The sequence below is a fragment of the Lissotriton vulgaris genome, chromosome 4_1 (genome assembly GCF_964263255.1).
Source record: "Lissotriton vulgaris chromosome 4_1, aLisVul1.2, whole genome shotgun sequence".
NCBI lineage: Eukaryota > Metazoa > Chordata > Amphibia > Caudata > Salamandridae > Lissotriton > Lissotriton vulgaris.
In genome coordinates this window covers 1867493393-1867509229 of record NC_141691.1, presented here as the reverse complement: position 1 = coordinate 1867509229, position 15837 = coordinate 1867493393, and positions in this window count along the sequence as shown.

The following is a 15837-nucleotide window of genomic DNA, read 5'->3' as shown; positions in this document are numbered from 1 at the left end:
TCAGAGGTATAGGCGGGATAGATCTCGCTCTAGAGAATCTCTCAACTCCAATGCTTTAAGGGTCTCTCAGCACTCTGCTCAGAGGGGAATGACTTCTCCTCAGAGAAGAGGGCACCAGGCTAGGATGAGGGAAGTCAATCTCAGAATTGAGAGAGAGGAACTTGCCCTAGCCAAAGAGAAGCTTGCTCTTGCAAGAGAGCAAAAGTTAAGTGGACTAGAGTCCACTGGTGGCAGCAATATCCCTACGGAAAAAGACAGGTCCCTTGACAATAGACACCTGAGTAAGATTGTGCCCCCCTACAAAGTTGGGGATGACATCCACAAATGGATAACTGCGTTGGAGAGGGCCTGCAAAGTACAGCAGGTACCCCAAAGTCAGTGGGCAGCAATCTTGTGGCTCTCCTTTTCAGAAAAAGGAAGAGACAAGCTCCTCACAGTTAGTGGTGGTGATGCTAACAATTACACTGTCTGCTCTAATTGATTGGTTTGGCCTAACCACTGAACAGTACAGGTTGATGTTCAGAGATACCCAGAAGACACAGACTCAGGACTGGACTGATTTTGTTGATTGTGCCACTAAGGCTCTGGAAGGCTGGTTATTGGGAAGTAAAGTTAAGGACTATACGGGATTGTATAATTTGATCATGAGAGAGCAAATACTTAACAATTGTCAGAACCAGTTATTGCACCAACACCTGGTTGACTCAGATCTGACCTCTCCCCAAGAACCAAGGTGATGATCAGAAAAAGGCAGACCAAAAAGGTGGGGATCAGAAACCAAAAGACCAGAAGTCTTCAACAGGCTCCCAAATTTCTAATGAGGTGGGGTTCCAAACTTTCAAGAAGAAGAAGAATGATGGCCCAAAGAAACCTTGGTGTAACTTTTGTAAATCTGCCTCTCACTGGTTCAGTGAGTGCATCAAGAAAGGTACAGCCCCTACCACTGTAGCCCCTAAGGCATCTGCACCCCCTAGTACAGTTAACAGTGGAAGTTCCCAACCCAAGGTTATAGTCGGGTTAACCATGAGTATTGAGATGGATTCTGGCCTAGTTAGGATTCCAACTCAGGCTGTTCATGTCTGTGATGTGGACATGGCTTTGTCCTCTACTGTAAGTTCCAGTACTCAGGGTAAGTACAGACAAACACCATTGATCAATGATAAAGTGGCTCAGGCCTACAGGGACACATGTGCCAGTGTCACCATGGTGACTCCTAGCTTTGTGGACCCTGGACAGATTATACTGGGTGATAATTACCTGGTGACCAATGCAAGCAATGTCACTACTACCCATAATGTGGCAGTTGTTCACTTCTCCTGGGGAGGGGTAACTGGCCTCAAAAGAGTTGAGGTAAGTGCAGACCTCCCTGTTGAATGTCTTTTGGGCAATGATCTTGAATCCTCTCCATGAGTCCTATACTCCACTTCTGACCATACTGAGATGTTAGGCATATCAGCTCATGTCCTTGCTGTGACCAGGTCACAGGCCAAAAAGTGCCAAACTAAACAGACCTTGGATCCTGAAACTATGGACCAAGTGCCACCCAAGGGAAAGAGCAGTAGGGTTAAGGCAGTGCCTTCCCCCTGCCTGCAAGTGAAGATCAGCCTTCTCAGGAATCTGATTTTGAGGCCCCTGAAGGAACTGTCCTAGAAGAACTTGAACCTGACCAGGTTGAGTTTCTTGGGACAGGGGGACCTTCAAGGGCAGACTTGAGGCAGGCACAGTTAGACTGCCCCTCTCTTGAACCCCTCAGACAGCAAGCTGCTTCTGAGGCTGCTGGGAATGCTACCTATGTACCCACAGAGTTTACTGGGATGAAGGACTCCTTTATTCAGAGGCTAGAGACCCCAAGCCTGGTGTTTTCAGGAGGTTGGTCATACCTCTAGCATTTAGGGGTTTCCTTCTTACCTTAGCCCATGATATTCCCATAGCAGGACATCTAGGCCAGAACAAGACTTGGGACAGGCTTGTCCCTCACTTTCACTGGCCCCATATGTCCGAAGATACCAAGGAGTTTTGTCACTCCTGTGTGACCTGCCAAGCCAGTGGCAAATCAGGTGGCACAACAAAGGCCCCCCTTATACCACTACCTGTGAGTACCTTAAGAGTAGAGTAGGGATTGACATTGTTGGACCAATGGATCCCCAAACAGCCTCTGGGCACAGATTTATACTGGTGGTAGTGGATCATGCCACCAGGTATCCAGAAGCTATTCCCCTAAGGACCACAACAGTACCTGTTGTGGCAAGAGGCCTCCTGGGAGTTTTCTTAAGAGTGGGCTTTCCGAAGGAGGTTGTCTCAGATAGAGGTGCAAACTTTGTCTGGGTACTTGACTGCAATGTGGAAGGAGTGTGGTGTAAATTACAAATTCACTACACCCTACCACCCACAGTGCTTATCTTATCTTAAGTGGAATTTATAGAGCGCGCTGTCACCATAGGTTTCCTGGCGCTGAGAGAGAAAGTGCGAGAATTGTAGGGGGTGGACAAACCAGATTGGGGAAGGAGCCGAGTTTTCAGGAGTTTCCTAAAATTCAGTAAGGAGCCACTAGACTTAACTGAAAGAGGAAGGGAGTTCCAAAGTTTGGGAGCCAAAAAAGCGAACCTGCGGCCACCAGATTTTTTGAGTTTTACTTTAGGGGTGTCCAGCAGGTGAAGATGTGCCGAGCGAAGGTTGCACACCGGGCGGTGTGGCAAGATCAGGGTCTTAGGAAAGTCAGGACTGGTGCTGTGGAGGGCTTTAAAAGTCATGCAGCCAATCAAGAAAGCCGCCCTTTGCACGACTGGTAGCCAGTGAGGTTTTTGCAGGAGTGGTTTCGCAGATTCCCATTTAGGGGTATTGTGGATGAGTCTGGCAGCCTGGTTCTGTACAATTTGGAGACGGCGGTGCAGCGACAGGGGGAGACAATGGTAAAGGGAGTTCAAAAAGTCGTGGCGGGATACCACTAGGGAGATCACGACCTGGACCAGTGCCGCGTGTGGTAGCAGATGGACTATTTTATGAATTTTTCGCAATTGAAACATGCAGGAGGAGATCACAGCACCGACTTGGGCCTTGAGAGAGAGCGCTCCAAATCGATGATGACCCCCAAGCTCTTAACCGTATTAGCTGGGGCAGGAGGGGAGCCCAATTCCGTAGGCCAGAATTGGGGGCCCCAGAATCCTGGGCTGTTACTAGGAAGGATGAGCTCAGTTTTCCCTGGATTTAATTTCAGTTGGTTGTGATTCATCCATAGTTGTATATGGATCATCACTGCTTGGAAGCTTTGAGCGGCATCAGGGAATCAAGAGGAAAGATGATCTGCAGATAGTCGGTGTAATTGAACACTGTGATATCCCAATTTTTGAGCGAGTGGATCAATGGCCGGAGGTATAAATTAAATAAAAGGGGGGAGAGGGAGGAGCCCTGAGGGACTCCGCAGGTCGTGAGTGCCCTGGCTGCTGTGAAAGGGCCCGAACGAACAGCTTGTGTTCTGCCGACAAGGAAAGATGTAATCCAGTTAAGAGCCAGTCCCTGGATGCCGGCCTGTTCGACACGGTGGAGAAGGATGTTATGGTCCACCATGTCGAAAGTGGCCAACAGATCTAATAACACGAGGGCCTGGGTGACCCCTTGTCAGCATTCCCCCTCAAGACATCCATTACTGCCAGAATGACTGCCTCGGTGGAATGGGCCGGCCGAAAGCCGGCTTGATTAGGTTCAAGATAGCCGGAATTCTCGATAAAATTTGAGAGGCATTGGGTAACATGAACCTCGAGGAGTTTGGACAGATAGGGCAAGAGGGAGATGGGACGGTAGTTGGCGGGATCGGCAGGATCCGCGCCAGGTTTCTTCGGCAGGGGTACAAGAGTGGCCTCCTTGAAACTGAAAAAGACTGTGCCGGTGCTGAGGGAGGAATTCAGCAGGGGCAGTATGCAGTCCGGTAGAGTGAGGCAGATGTCCCGAAGGACCGAAGGAGGGCAGCAATTGTTGGGGGACCCAGATTTAACATGAAGCGCCAGCTTGGCGAGGGAATTGGGGTTGAGAATGGGGAACTGATCAAAAATAGTAGGGGAAGTGTCTGGCAATCCAATGGGGGTGAGGAGAGGAATGGAATTCTTAATTTTGACTATTTCTTCAATGAGGAAAAGGTTCAGGGCATCGCAGGACTCCTGAGATGGGGCCTGGGTAGGGAGGATTCTATCATCTGTGGTGAACTCGTTCATGATTTTAAAGATTTCTTTGTGTTTATTGTCAGCCGATAGAATTCTGTCTGAGATGTGAGTGGATTTGGCCAGGGAGATAGCACCTTTGTACTCTTTACGAGCCACCACGAAGAGTAATCTGTCAGAGTCCATATAATTACGTCTCCAGATCCGTTCAAGCTGACGCACCTTCCATTTCTGTTCTTTGAGGGCACCAGAGAACCATCTGTGTAAATTGCTGTGTTTTGTGCGTGGAAATTTGGATAAAGGGGCGAACTGATCACTGGCCGTCTTTAGCCATTCCCCAATATCCTCTTCTATTACCTCAACGCTAGCATTAATGTCGGTGGTAGGACGAGTCTTGGCTAGGGCGGCATGAAAACCTTGGGCGTCATAAGAATTCCATTTGCGAGATGAGCCGCCAGCCAAGATAGGGGCCTGGACCCTGCCACTGACATTAATGGTGGTGTTGATTAAGTGGTGATCTGACAAAATACAGGGGGAGACAGCTGGACAGGAAAGTGCTAATTCATGGGTCCAGATATGGTCCAGAATGTGACCTTTGATGTGAGTGGGCACGAAGATTTGTTGGACAAGATCAAGGCTTGGTAGGGCTTCAAATAACTCTGTGGCATGCGAGCCAGCATTCTTGTCGTTGAACCAGTAATTAAAATCTCCAAAAAGAGCAATTCTGGGGTGATGAGTTAATAGGTTGGTTATCTGTTCCGCTAAAGAAATAGGAAACAGGGGCATGGAGTCGGGGGGGGGGCCGGTACAAGAGTATGAGTGTAATTGCACCAGCCTCTGTTTCTAAACTAAAGACAAGATTGTCCACCTCAGGGAGGACTAAGGAAACAGAAGAGATAAATCTAAATTGTTTCGATATGATGGCTGCCACCCCGCCCCCTGTGCGGCTTGAGGGGCGGTCAACGTGGAGGATGTAGTAGTTAGGAGGGAGGGCCGCAAGAATGTCGGGATGAGAATTGGTGGTAAGCCAAGTCTCTGTGAGTAGCAATATATCAGGTGCTTCTGTAGTGAGGAGGATAAAAATGTCTGAGTGGTGCTTTACCAAAGAACGTGTGTTCAGATACAACACACGAAGGGTTGTCACACTTCTTGCAGGCCCTGAGCCGTACTTAGGGCTCTCGGAGACGATGGGAGCCCTGCGAGCGATACCCGCAGAATTAATCCGTCGCACAGCACCAGGAGAGGGTTACAAAGGCCAGGTTTGTAGTTTTTTTTTTTAAAGTTTGAGTATGATAGCGTTTGACCAGCATTACTGGGCCCTGGGCCCGGTCTGGCGCAGACGGGCTTGCCTTTGGCGCGCTGTCAGCGTGCCCGCTGCGCCCGTCCGCTGCGCTCCTTATAGGGGGGGGGGGGCTATTTTGTAGTTGTTGGTGCAGGAGGGGCCAAGCACTAGACCGCTCGCCCAATTCACCCCCAAGATGGCGGGCGCCAAGAAAACGAGTCAAACCCCCGGCAGCGTCTGATCAGCTGCGGTGGGGCTAAGGGGCAGAAGCAGGTAAGCGCTAAGTAGCTGAATGTTTTCTGATAGTCACAAGGCTAAAATACACAGTTCTGTGCTAAAACGAAACAATAATGCAGTGTACTTTAAAATGCGGCGAGAGTTACTATCACAACATACCAGTCCCGGCTTCTGCCTCAGGACAATCACACGCACGCTCTCAATCAGCGGTGCAAGTGGAAATGAAGGCTTTTGTAGTTGTTGGTGCGGGAGGGGCCAAGCACTAGACCGCTCGCCCAATTCACCCCCAGGATGGCGGGCGCCAAGAAAACGAGTCAAACCCCTGGCAGCGTCTGATCAGCTGCGGTGGGGCTAAGGGGCAAAAGCAGGTAAGCGCTAAGTAGCTGAATGTTTTCTTATAGTCACAAAATACACAGTTCTGTGCTAAAACGAAACAATAATGCAGTTTAATTCAAAATGCGGCAAGAGTTACTATCACAACATACCAGTGCTGGCTTTGGCCTCAGGACAATCACACACACGCTCTCAATCAGCGGTGCGAGTGGAAATGAAGGCTTTTGTAGTTATTGGTGCAGGAGGGGCCGAGCACTAGACCGCTCGCCCAATTCACCCCCAAGATGGCGGGCGCCAAGAAAACAGTCAAGCCCCCGGCAGCGTCTGATCAGCTGCGGTGGGGCTAAGGGGCAGAAGCAGGTAAGCGCTAAGTAGCTGAATGTTTTCTGATAGTCACAAGGCTAAAATACACAGTTATGTGCTAAAACGGAACAATAATGCAGTGTACTTTAAAATGCGGCGAGAGTTACTATCACAACATACCAGTCCCGGCTTCTGCCTCAGGACAATCACACGCACGCTCTCAATCAAGAGTGCAATGGACTTGTTGAAAGATTTAACAAGACCTTGAAGGGTATGATTAAGGGTTTACCTGAAATGCTTAGGCGAAGATGGGACATCCTTCTACCCTGATTCTGTTTGCTTACAGAGAGGTCCCACAAAAGGGGGTTGGCTACAGCCCTTTTGAACTTTTGTTTGGCAATCCTGTAAGGGGACCCCTATGTCTGGTGAAGGAAGGGTGGGAGTTACCTCTCAAAAAGCCAAAACAAGACATAGTGGACTATGTACTTGGTCTCCGCTCCAGGATGGCTGAGTATATTAAGAAGGCTTCTAAAAACCTTGAGGCTAGCCAAGAACTTCAAAAGGCTTGGCATGACCGAAACGCTGTACTGACTGTGTACCAGCCAGGACAGAAGATGTGTGTGCTGGAGCCAGTGGCCCCAGCAGCACTCCAAGACAAATGGTCTGGACCCCACACAATTGTTAAGCAAAAGGGAGAGGTTACCAACCTGGTGGACTTGGAACTCCCAGGAGCCCCAACAGGGTGCTCCATGTCAACAGACTCAAAGCATATGTTGACAGGGCAGACATGGGCTTGCTCATGGCTACAGATGAGGGGCAGGAGGGAGAGAGTGACCCTCTCCCAGACCTGCAGACTCAGAACCATGATGATGGTTCAGTTGATGGTGTGGCCTTAGCTGGCAGCCTCACCGGCCAGCAGCAACAGGACTGCAGACAAGTTCTTCAGTCCTTCAGACATATGTTTTCCTTGACACCTAGTCAGACAAACTGGTGCACCCATGAGGTGGACACTGGTGACAGTCTGCCTGTGAAGAATAAAATCTACAGGCAACCTGACCATGTCAGGGACTGCATAAAGACGGAGGTACAGAAAATGTTGGAACTGGGAGTTATTGAGCCCTCAGAGAGCCCTTGGGCCAGTCCTGTAGTCCTTGTGCCAAAGCCTCACACCCAAGAGAGATGCGATTTTGTGTGGACTATAGAGGTCTCAATGTTGTCACTAGGACAGATGCCCATCCAATTCCTAGGGCAGATGAGCTCATTGACAGATTGGCTTCTGACAAGTTTTTGTGCACATTTGACCTAACAGCAGGCTACTGGCAGATCAGGCTGGCTGATAATGCAAAGGCCAAAACTGCTTTCTCGACCCCAGGAGGTCATTATCAATTTGTGGTGATGCCCTTTGGCTTGAAGAATGCACCTGCCACTTTCCAAAGGTTGGTGAACCAAGTTCTCACTGGGTTGGATGACTTTTGTGCAGCTTATCTAGATGATATTGCTGTCTTCAGCTCCACCTGGGTGAGTAGGGTCTGCTTTCCTATGGTCATCCCACTTTTTTCTTTTTTCTTTACTGGTCTGGTACATTCAGCTACTTAGCGCTTAGCTGCTTCTGCCCCTTAGTCCCACTGCAGCTAATCAGACCCACAGCCCAGCTGTTCTCTCTCTAAATTCACCCCATGTACTTTAGGCACATTACCAATTGGGAATTAGGTCACCTTTTGAGCCCCTGTACAATGTACCATAGGTACTCAGGCAACGGTGCATCCAAGGCCTACCAGGGGCTGCAGCATGTATTATGCCACCCCTAGCTGGCCACTCACATTGACCCAACTGGCTGATCACTCAGCTGGGGCAAGGTCGTGTAATCACCCCTTGCTTAGGTGTAGTATCCCTATACCTAACTTTACAAATAGACACATATATACCTATAAGTCGCTCCTATGGCAGGCCTTAACAATCCTGGAGGCAGAATGCTTGGTTTTATGTGAGATGAGGCTCTAGCATGAGCTGAGCCTGTCTGCAGCTTTCGGAACCATGCCCTTATAGCTGTTCTATGATATATCCATACCATATACTCTTAAGTGCATTATAATCCTCGCAGTTGAATGCTAACTTTGGTTTGGCTTTATCAAAACATGTCGTGTCAGGTTTCATACGCTTTGGAATACTACCCCCTCGCCAGTTCTGGCGATGGGGGTAGCATTCCACCCTTCTAGAGGGAGAAGACATGTTGCTCCTGTGAAACTGGGTTAAAGTTAACCAGAGCCTCAGCATCACAAAATGGATGCTGCTGCCACAGACACAAGTCTGACCTCCTGCTGCTGGGAGTCCTTCCAGCGAGGGAGGCTTGAACAATGTTAACTGTCTTGGGAGGTGCTAGCACCACCCCAGACAGGCCATAGTGTATTGGGGCAGGGAGGGCTGAATGAAATGAGACACTGCCTGGGGCACACAAGGTGCCCCATGCATAGTCCAGTTGAAACCAGTTGCTGGGGCAATCCAGCCCCAGCGCTGGCGCGAAACTGGTCCCACCCATAGGAGGGACCTAGCAGGTAATCCAGCCCCTCAGATTGGTACATAGGTAGGAGCTGAGTCAAGACACTTTAGATTTATCCTGAACTGAAACTTGAAATGAAACTCTGGACCTTCGACATTCTACTGAACATAAAAGACTGAAGAATCTCCCTTGTGCTCAAACAAAAGAAGAGGGTCAGTGGAATAAGAGTGAACCACAAAATGGAGCAAAAGGTTGAAACTGATCTGACTTAGGTTAGCTTAGAAAGCCCTCACTCACCGACCTGGTCGGTGACATGCTTCATCATCGAGCCCCACTAATGAGGCCGAGTACCTCTTTAGTGTGCTGCAACACCAGAATTACTGCGGAGCAGGTTAATTGTGTAAAGGCTTTCAGTGAAGAAAGATAAAAGTATCTCCTTTTTTTTTTTTAAATCTTTTTATTATCATTTTTTTACATGTATTTTTTGCAAGCAATACAGGATTAATTCAGTAATATTAACCAGTCAAATCAAAAATTTATAAAGCCAGAATAATGCCCAGACTACCATCAGTAAGCACAGAGTATATCACAGTCGAATTTATCAGGAACTGAATATAATAACAAATTATAATTATCAAATCAAATCAGCTCCCCCTGAATCCATTGCCGAATTGGGTCCCAGATCTTCATTCCCTGCATTCTTTTCTTTTTACCTTTTGTGCTATATAAAGCTGTCTCTATATTATATGCCGCGAATAGACGAGCTCTCCATGCTTCGAATGGAGGGGGGGAGGAGCTAATCCATTCTTGAGTAATGCATGCTCTCATTATAGCCATAGATATGAATATGAGCCCTTTGTGCCCCTCGAGTAGGACTTCAGAGGTTACTCCCATTAAGACATGTTCCCCCGTTAACCTAAGAGAGTAGCCTAACACTTTGGTCAAAAAGGTCTGTATTGCCTCTATAAAGGGGACTAGCAGCGGACATACAAAAAACATATGCAGTGAATCAGCAGCATGTAACCCACACCTATTACATGTTATACCCACCGTTGCACCCCATTTTGAAATTTTTAGCGGTGTACAATAGAAGTCATAAAGAGCCATGTAGTGCTGTGTGCGGGCTCTGCCAGTGATCAGCACAGTGTTAGCAAGTGCAATTGATTCTTCTAGACATATAGTTGCTACCCCTAACTTCTCTGCCCACCCTGAGGCGTGGATTTCTAAATCGTCCGGGCATAATGTCAGAAGAGCTCTATAATAATGTCCAATCCTTTTTTTGATAAACAGGTCATCAATCAATGAAAATCTGGTAATACCTGATACTTCCACAAGTGACAGAGAGTTCAAAAAGCTATGTATTTGTAGATATTTAAAGTAGTCCTGGTTTGAGAGGTTATATCTAGTTGTAAGCTCCAGGAAAGTAAAGAGCCGATTATTCTGCCATAGATCATTCACCCCGTGTATTCCTTTATTTCGCCATCGAACCATTGCCAGATCTTGAAACACAGATGGAAATATTTTACGAGCATTAAAGGGTGTATAAATCGAAAGTTTCCTAATTCCCAAAAGTTGCCTGACTATCTTCCAAACTCGGAAGGCTGCTTTCAGCGTCTTAAATTTAGTTTTTTTGTAATAACTTGGCTCTATATTTTTTAGGAAACATCCACGACATTCTTCGCCCATTATAAGTTCATAGATGGAGGGAGATTTATCCTTATTTGGCCGAAATAATGTATTGAAAATGTCAATAATTTCCTACGTTTCTTTACATGTTTCGTTCTATCCCACTTGAATTCCCCCCTGATGTTCTTTAAACAATTGGAAAGGATGACATCTAAGTTTTTATGGAGCTATAAGAAACCTCGTAGATCCTATAAAAATATGGTTTTACCCAAATCTAGGGGGGGTGGGGCATCCCGTATTTTCTGTACTACTATGTTGCGTCGGCTTTACAGTTTATTTCCCCTCTGATTATTGGTGAAAAAGTAAAGATAAAAGTATCTCCAGTGTATCAAAAAAACTTTATTTATAGATCACTAGGACAGAGTTAAAAATTAGTTTATGTGTCAGGAATTAAGTCAAAGATTGATTTTATGGTTAATTCAATTTACTAATAAGATCAGTCAACATGTTTCTGCCTCTGAAACGGTGTTGGTTTACCAGGTATTCATCCGGACTATTAATTGTGCTAAACCCTGGCGGTGATAACCGTAATGAATATTTGCCATCCACTGCCCTACCACACTTTAGAGGCACCACATTTATATGTTTGTGAACAAGACCAGCGACTTAACGTTTTGTTTTGTCCTTTATGTATGTCTGTGTCTTTTTCCTTTCCAGGTGCAGTAACCTGTTTTTGATAAGCCTCCTAAACCAGGAGTAACGGGGACTGGGCATTTGCTCTCCCTTTGCACTTTCACATTTTTACTTTTTTTTCACTTTCACGCCCCTAGGTAAGGGTGAGCCTTAGAGTGCTCATACTCTACCGGGTTGCATGGGAAAAATCAAACAAGAGACAACATTTCAGTTAACAATAGACTAGATTATTATTTGTGGGTCCAAATTTCACAGGTTGCAGGGGTGGGGGAGGGGCAGAGAAGTGGCGCTGTTCGAGGAGGGCACGCGCAACAGCTCATTTAACCAACTAAACAGGGATGGGTTGATTGGTGGGGCCAGAGGGGGAGGGGGGGGGGGCGGGGCAGACAGCCTGATTCTGTTCGATGGAGGATACAGTGAAATCTGTATGAATTGGAATATTAAGGCATTGGACAGAAGACTCCTGTCAGGCAACTCACTGGAGGAAAAGGGGGTGGGGGCTTCTACAAATTTGAAGGGGGGTCGCGGATGGATACTTCTAGAACACGATGGAAAGAGGGCAGGGGCAGAAGGAAGAAGGGAGTTGGGGGTCTCCAAGGGCGCAGGCCACAAATGCAAAAGGTGAGGTCATTGGGGTCAAAAGAGGGAGCTGTAGACATGGCAGCGAAGTACCCGGGGGATTCTCGTGGAGCACATGCTGATAGTGGGGGAGTGAGGGGTTCGAAGGACGGTGGCTACAGAAAGGAACGGTGGTGAGCATGGGGGATTAAAGCAGAAGGTCACATATGGTAAATCACTCACGCGGTGTGAGCATTTTTTCACCCCATTTAAAGCTCTGCAAACACCCCTCACTGCTGCACACACTATGTATCACAATATCACCTTGTAGTTCTTATGTAAGTTTTTCTATCCTCACAATGAGGCTTTTTAAATGAAGTGTTTTGATGAGCACCGCTGTCATACAACCAACCGACCCGATTTAAGCGGTAGACTCGCCAGCTAATTTTTTTTGCTCTAAACGCCATTATTTAAGCAGTCTCCCGATCTGCAAATTGCCTACCTCTGCTTTAATGAGGGTCTCTGGGGAAAATACTATACCCCGACTTTCTTTTAAACAAATACTTGCCTACATGTAAAAATAATAGATGTAGACCCACGCATCGCAAACATAAAGCAAAGTTATGGTACTCGTTGAAAAAGCAAGTGCCCACCCCGCTATTATATTTAATTTGGAACTGGAGCCTACTCCTTTCCTCAATACTGCAGCCGCCGTATTGAGGAAATCACCGCCGCAGCCCAGCTCTGACAGGAAGCCAGGCAACCTGTGTTGGGACGGGGCCGGGGCCGCAAGAAGACAGGAAGCAGGCTGGAGCCTACCTTGCGCTCCTGTGCCCGTGAAGCCAGCCGGAACTAAGCGAGCTTGGAAGCCAGCGGGGCTCCCGTGCTCGTGGAGAGCCCCGCCTGCTGCTGAGCCTGACCCACTGACGAGAGAGAGAGCCCGGTGAGCAGGGACTCCTCGAGGCCTGGCGGGAGTCAGGAGCACCACAGAGGACACCAGCGACTCCCTAAAGGAAACTCCACTGGAGGGTGCCTGCAGAGCGGAGTTACTGTTAGACCTGATGAGGAGAGACCTGCCTGGAGAGCAGCGGGGGAGTCCTGAGTCAGCCCAGTGAGTGAGGGGGACGTTTAAACACAATCTGGCATCAATGTAGCCTTTTGCTATTCCTAAATAGCGATTTTTAAGGAATCGCTATTTACGAATAGGAAAAGCCTATGCATATAGGAATCGCTATTAAAATAGCGATTCTTAAACATATCTTAATTGCTACTCGCAAATTGCTAGTCGGAATTAAGGAATGCTGTCCCATTCATTCCTATGGGCCTACAGGCCCATAGGAATGAATTGGAGATTGCATGAGCAATTTGCGAGTACCAGTAGGTACTCCCAAATTGCTCATGCAATTTCAAGGGTGTCAAAATCATCCCAAATGCAAAAATACCGGGAGCTAAGGGTCAGATTCTGAGAATCTGCCCATTTGGGACCGGTATTTACTTTGATGCATATGCCTGAATGTCTATTCCCTGTGTGCCACTGTCTCACCCCGCATTAAAAAGACGGAAGGGGGATAGGAGATGTGCACATCGCGTGACTGTACCCGGTGAACGCGCGCGTTCACATTTCCAGTCCGTCCTGCGTGTGCCCATCTCCTGTCTCCCATGAGAGGCAAGTCAGTGACAAAAGATCTCGCAGGCGACAATGCTTCGCGCTGCAGTCGCCAGGCAAGACCTAAAAAAAAAAAAGCAACTTTGTCGAGGTGTATTTATCAGTCTCCTGTCTTGGTTGATGATAACAAGGTAGACATGTGGCAAAGGTACAGATAAAACAGTAGGAGGAACCACTAAGGGTGTGGCTGTTAGTATTGCCAAGAGCTCACAGCAGGTCCAAAGGTCACAAACAAGTCTGACAATAGCACTGTCTATTATTTTAAAGGGCTGGTTTTCAGACTTGCTTTGTATCATGTGTACAATGTGCTGCATTTTAATAAATACATCAGTCCATTTACCCTGAGGATTCAAATATTAAAACTTTCTAATTTTGAGTTCTGAAAGCTAAAATTGAAGTAATAAGCTTATGTCTGTAATTCTTTGTATGGGTAACCCTTTGCAAAGCATTAAATACTGTTGCAGAAAAAAGAGGAAGAGAGTTATGCTGTAAATCAATGAGGGAGACGTGCTTCAACAGAGCTGAAGAGTTATATGGTTAAACTACAGACTTTACCAGGAATGGTGGGGTGGAACGAGTGAGGCGATATCATTGTCCCTGGAAATAAACTTTGATCCAAAGGAGAGACATTATTTTGATGGTTTGTCCTTGGGAATTTACTAATATGGCTGTTGCAAACAAATGTAAATTAAACCAGCATCATTTATAACCTGTGGTACAAACAGCTCTACCAGCAATAGTGGCGGGAAATTGGACCACAGATTGGAAGCCTGCTAGCAATAAGGCCCTAGTCTCTAACTGTCAGAGCATCCACTTCAGTTTTTATTTGGCCAGCAGGAGGATCTAGACGCTTTCTAGTTAGTTTTAACCTGTCTGTTGAGGGCAACTGTTTGACGAAAGAGTATGAGCGCTCACAAGCAGGCAAATTTATTTAGATATTTAGAGAGAACAACCAGAGACCATTTTTTTAACTTTAAAACACATTACAGGAATGTATGATTCTTATTTTTGCAAAGAAATTGTACTACTTTCTTTGAATTACTGTGATATGAAGATATAGCTTAACACAAGGGAAAAAAGGATCAAATATGGAAGGAAAAAACTGGGCAAGTAAACTATTGGTACGCCAGTCCTGGCACTGAATTGCACTTCAAGTTCAAAATAACTTTATTCGGTTCAAGTGGATCATAAAAGTTTAACATACATACAACATTTTTTACAAATATACAGTAATGTGGCTAATGGCATTAAAAGCTCAGAATGTATTTTTTTTTTACTACTTAAAACACAGTCTTCTTTGTTACAATTCATACTGTTTCCTTATTGAGAATGCAGTTCTAAAATAATTTAGTACAGCAGTGCTAATAACAGTAGACAAAGAGCGTAAAAAATAAAGCCCTCCTGATCGGTACAAGGGTGAATTTCTTTTAAGATTTTTAGTAAGGAATCGTGCCCATGGCTCTTTGTAAAGTGTGCAAAACAGCATAACATGCAAAGTGCTTTGTTGTGCTAAATTATTGCAACAATAATGTCATAATAATGCCCCGAAACCAATCTAATTCAATTTTTCTTTGACAAAACTGAGCCATGGATTAGCCGGGCATTATCAAGGGTCTTGCAATCCTAGAGAATTTCCCTTGAACGTTGTTAAGTCCTCTGACATCCAAATTTTTAGCCCAGAGAACCAGTGGGGCAATATTGATTCAGTCCTCTATCAAATCCAGCCCTACCTCAGAGTAGCAGAAGGCTGTGATGGCACTTTTTGGGATCATCAACAGTCTTTTTATAAACTTGTTTTCTAAAGTTTGTAGTTGGAGGCGTGGCCAAGATGGTGAGTCACATTTCCCGACTGATCCCCTCCCGGCTGTTTCGCTCGACTGTTTTCACGCTTAGAATCCCTTAAGCGCTACCACTGTTGTCAGAAACGTGGATGACCGGCACAAGGCAACCCTAGAGGTGTGCATCGCAGAGCTGAGGGCCGGATCGTCGAACGGAGCCAGCCTGGAGACACAGAGCAGCCGGGAGACAAAATGGCACCCAAAGCCTACATCTAGCCACATCCTGAGACGTGGGGCCTGTCCTCGCATACATCGGAAACACCAGGTGACAGCAGAGCGGCAGCGTCCGAGTGAGCTTGGAGGCTGGAGAAACCGTAGAGTCTGGTAGGACCGACAGAGGAGCCTGCGGCCCCTGAAGCCGGAGAGGTCTCGATTGCGGCAGGGAGCTCCGAGGTGAGACAGCGGGAGGCGAGGCCGCTGCGCAGCACGCTGAAAGGACCGGAGTTCGGCCAGGGACCTCGCCTGGCAGAGTCAGAGTCCCCAAGAAACCTTCAGAGAGTGGCACAGAGGGCAGTGGAGGCTGGCTCCGACTGGGCCTACTGCTTCTGCTGCCCACCTCCAAGAGGGCGTAGGAGGTAGCCCAGGTGGCTACAACGTGACGGCGATTGACCACGCCGGAGGCCCCGCGTATAACAGCAGGGGGAGAGTTGGAC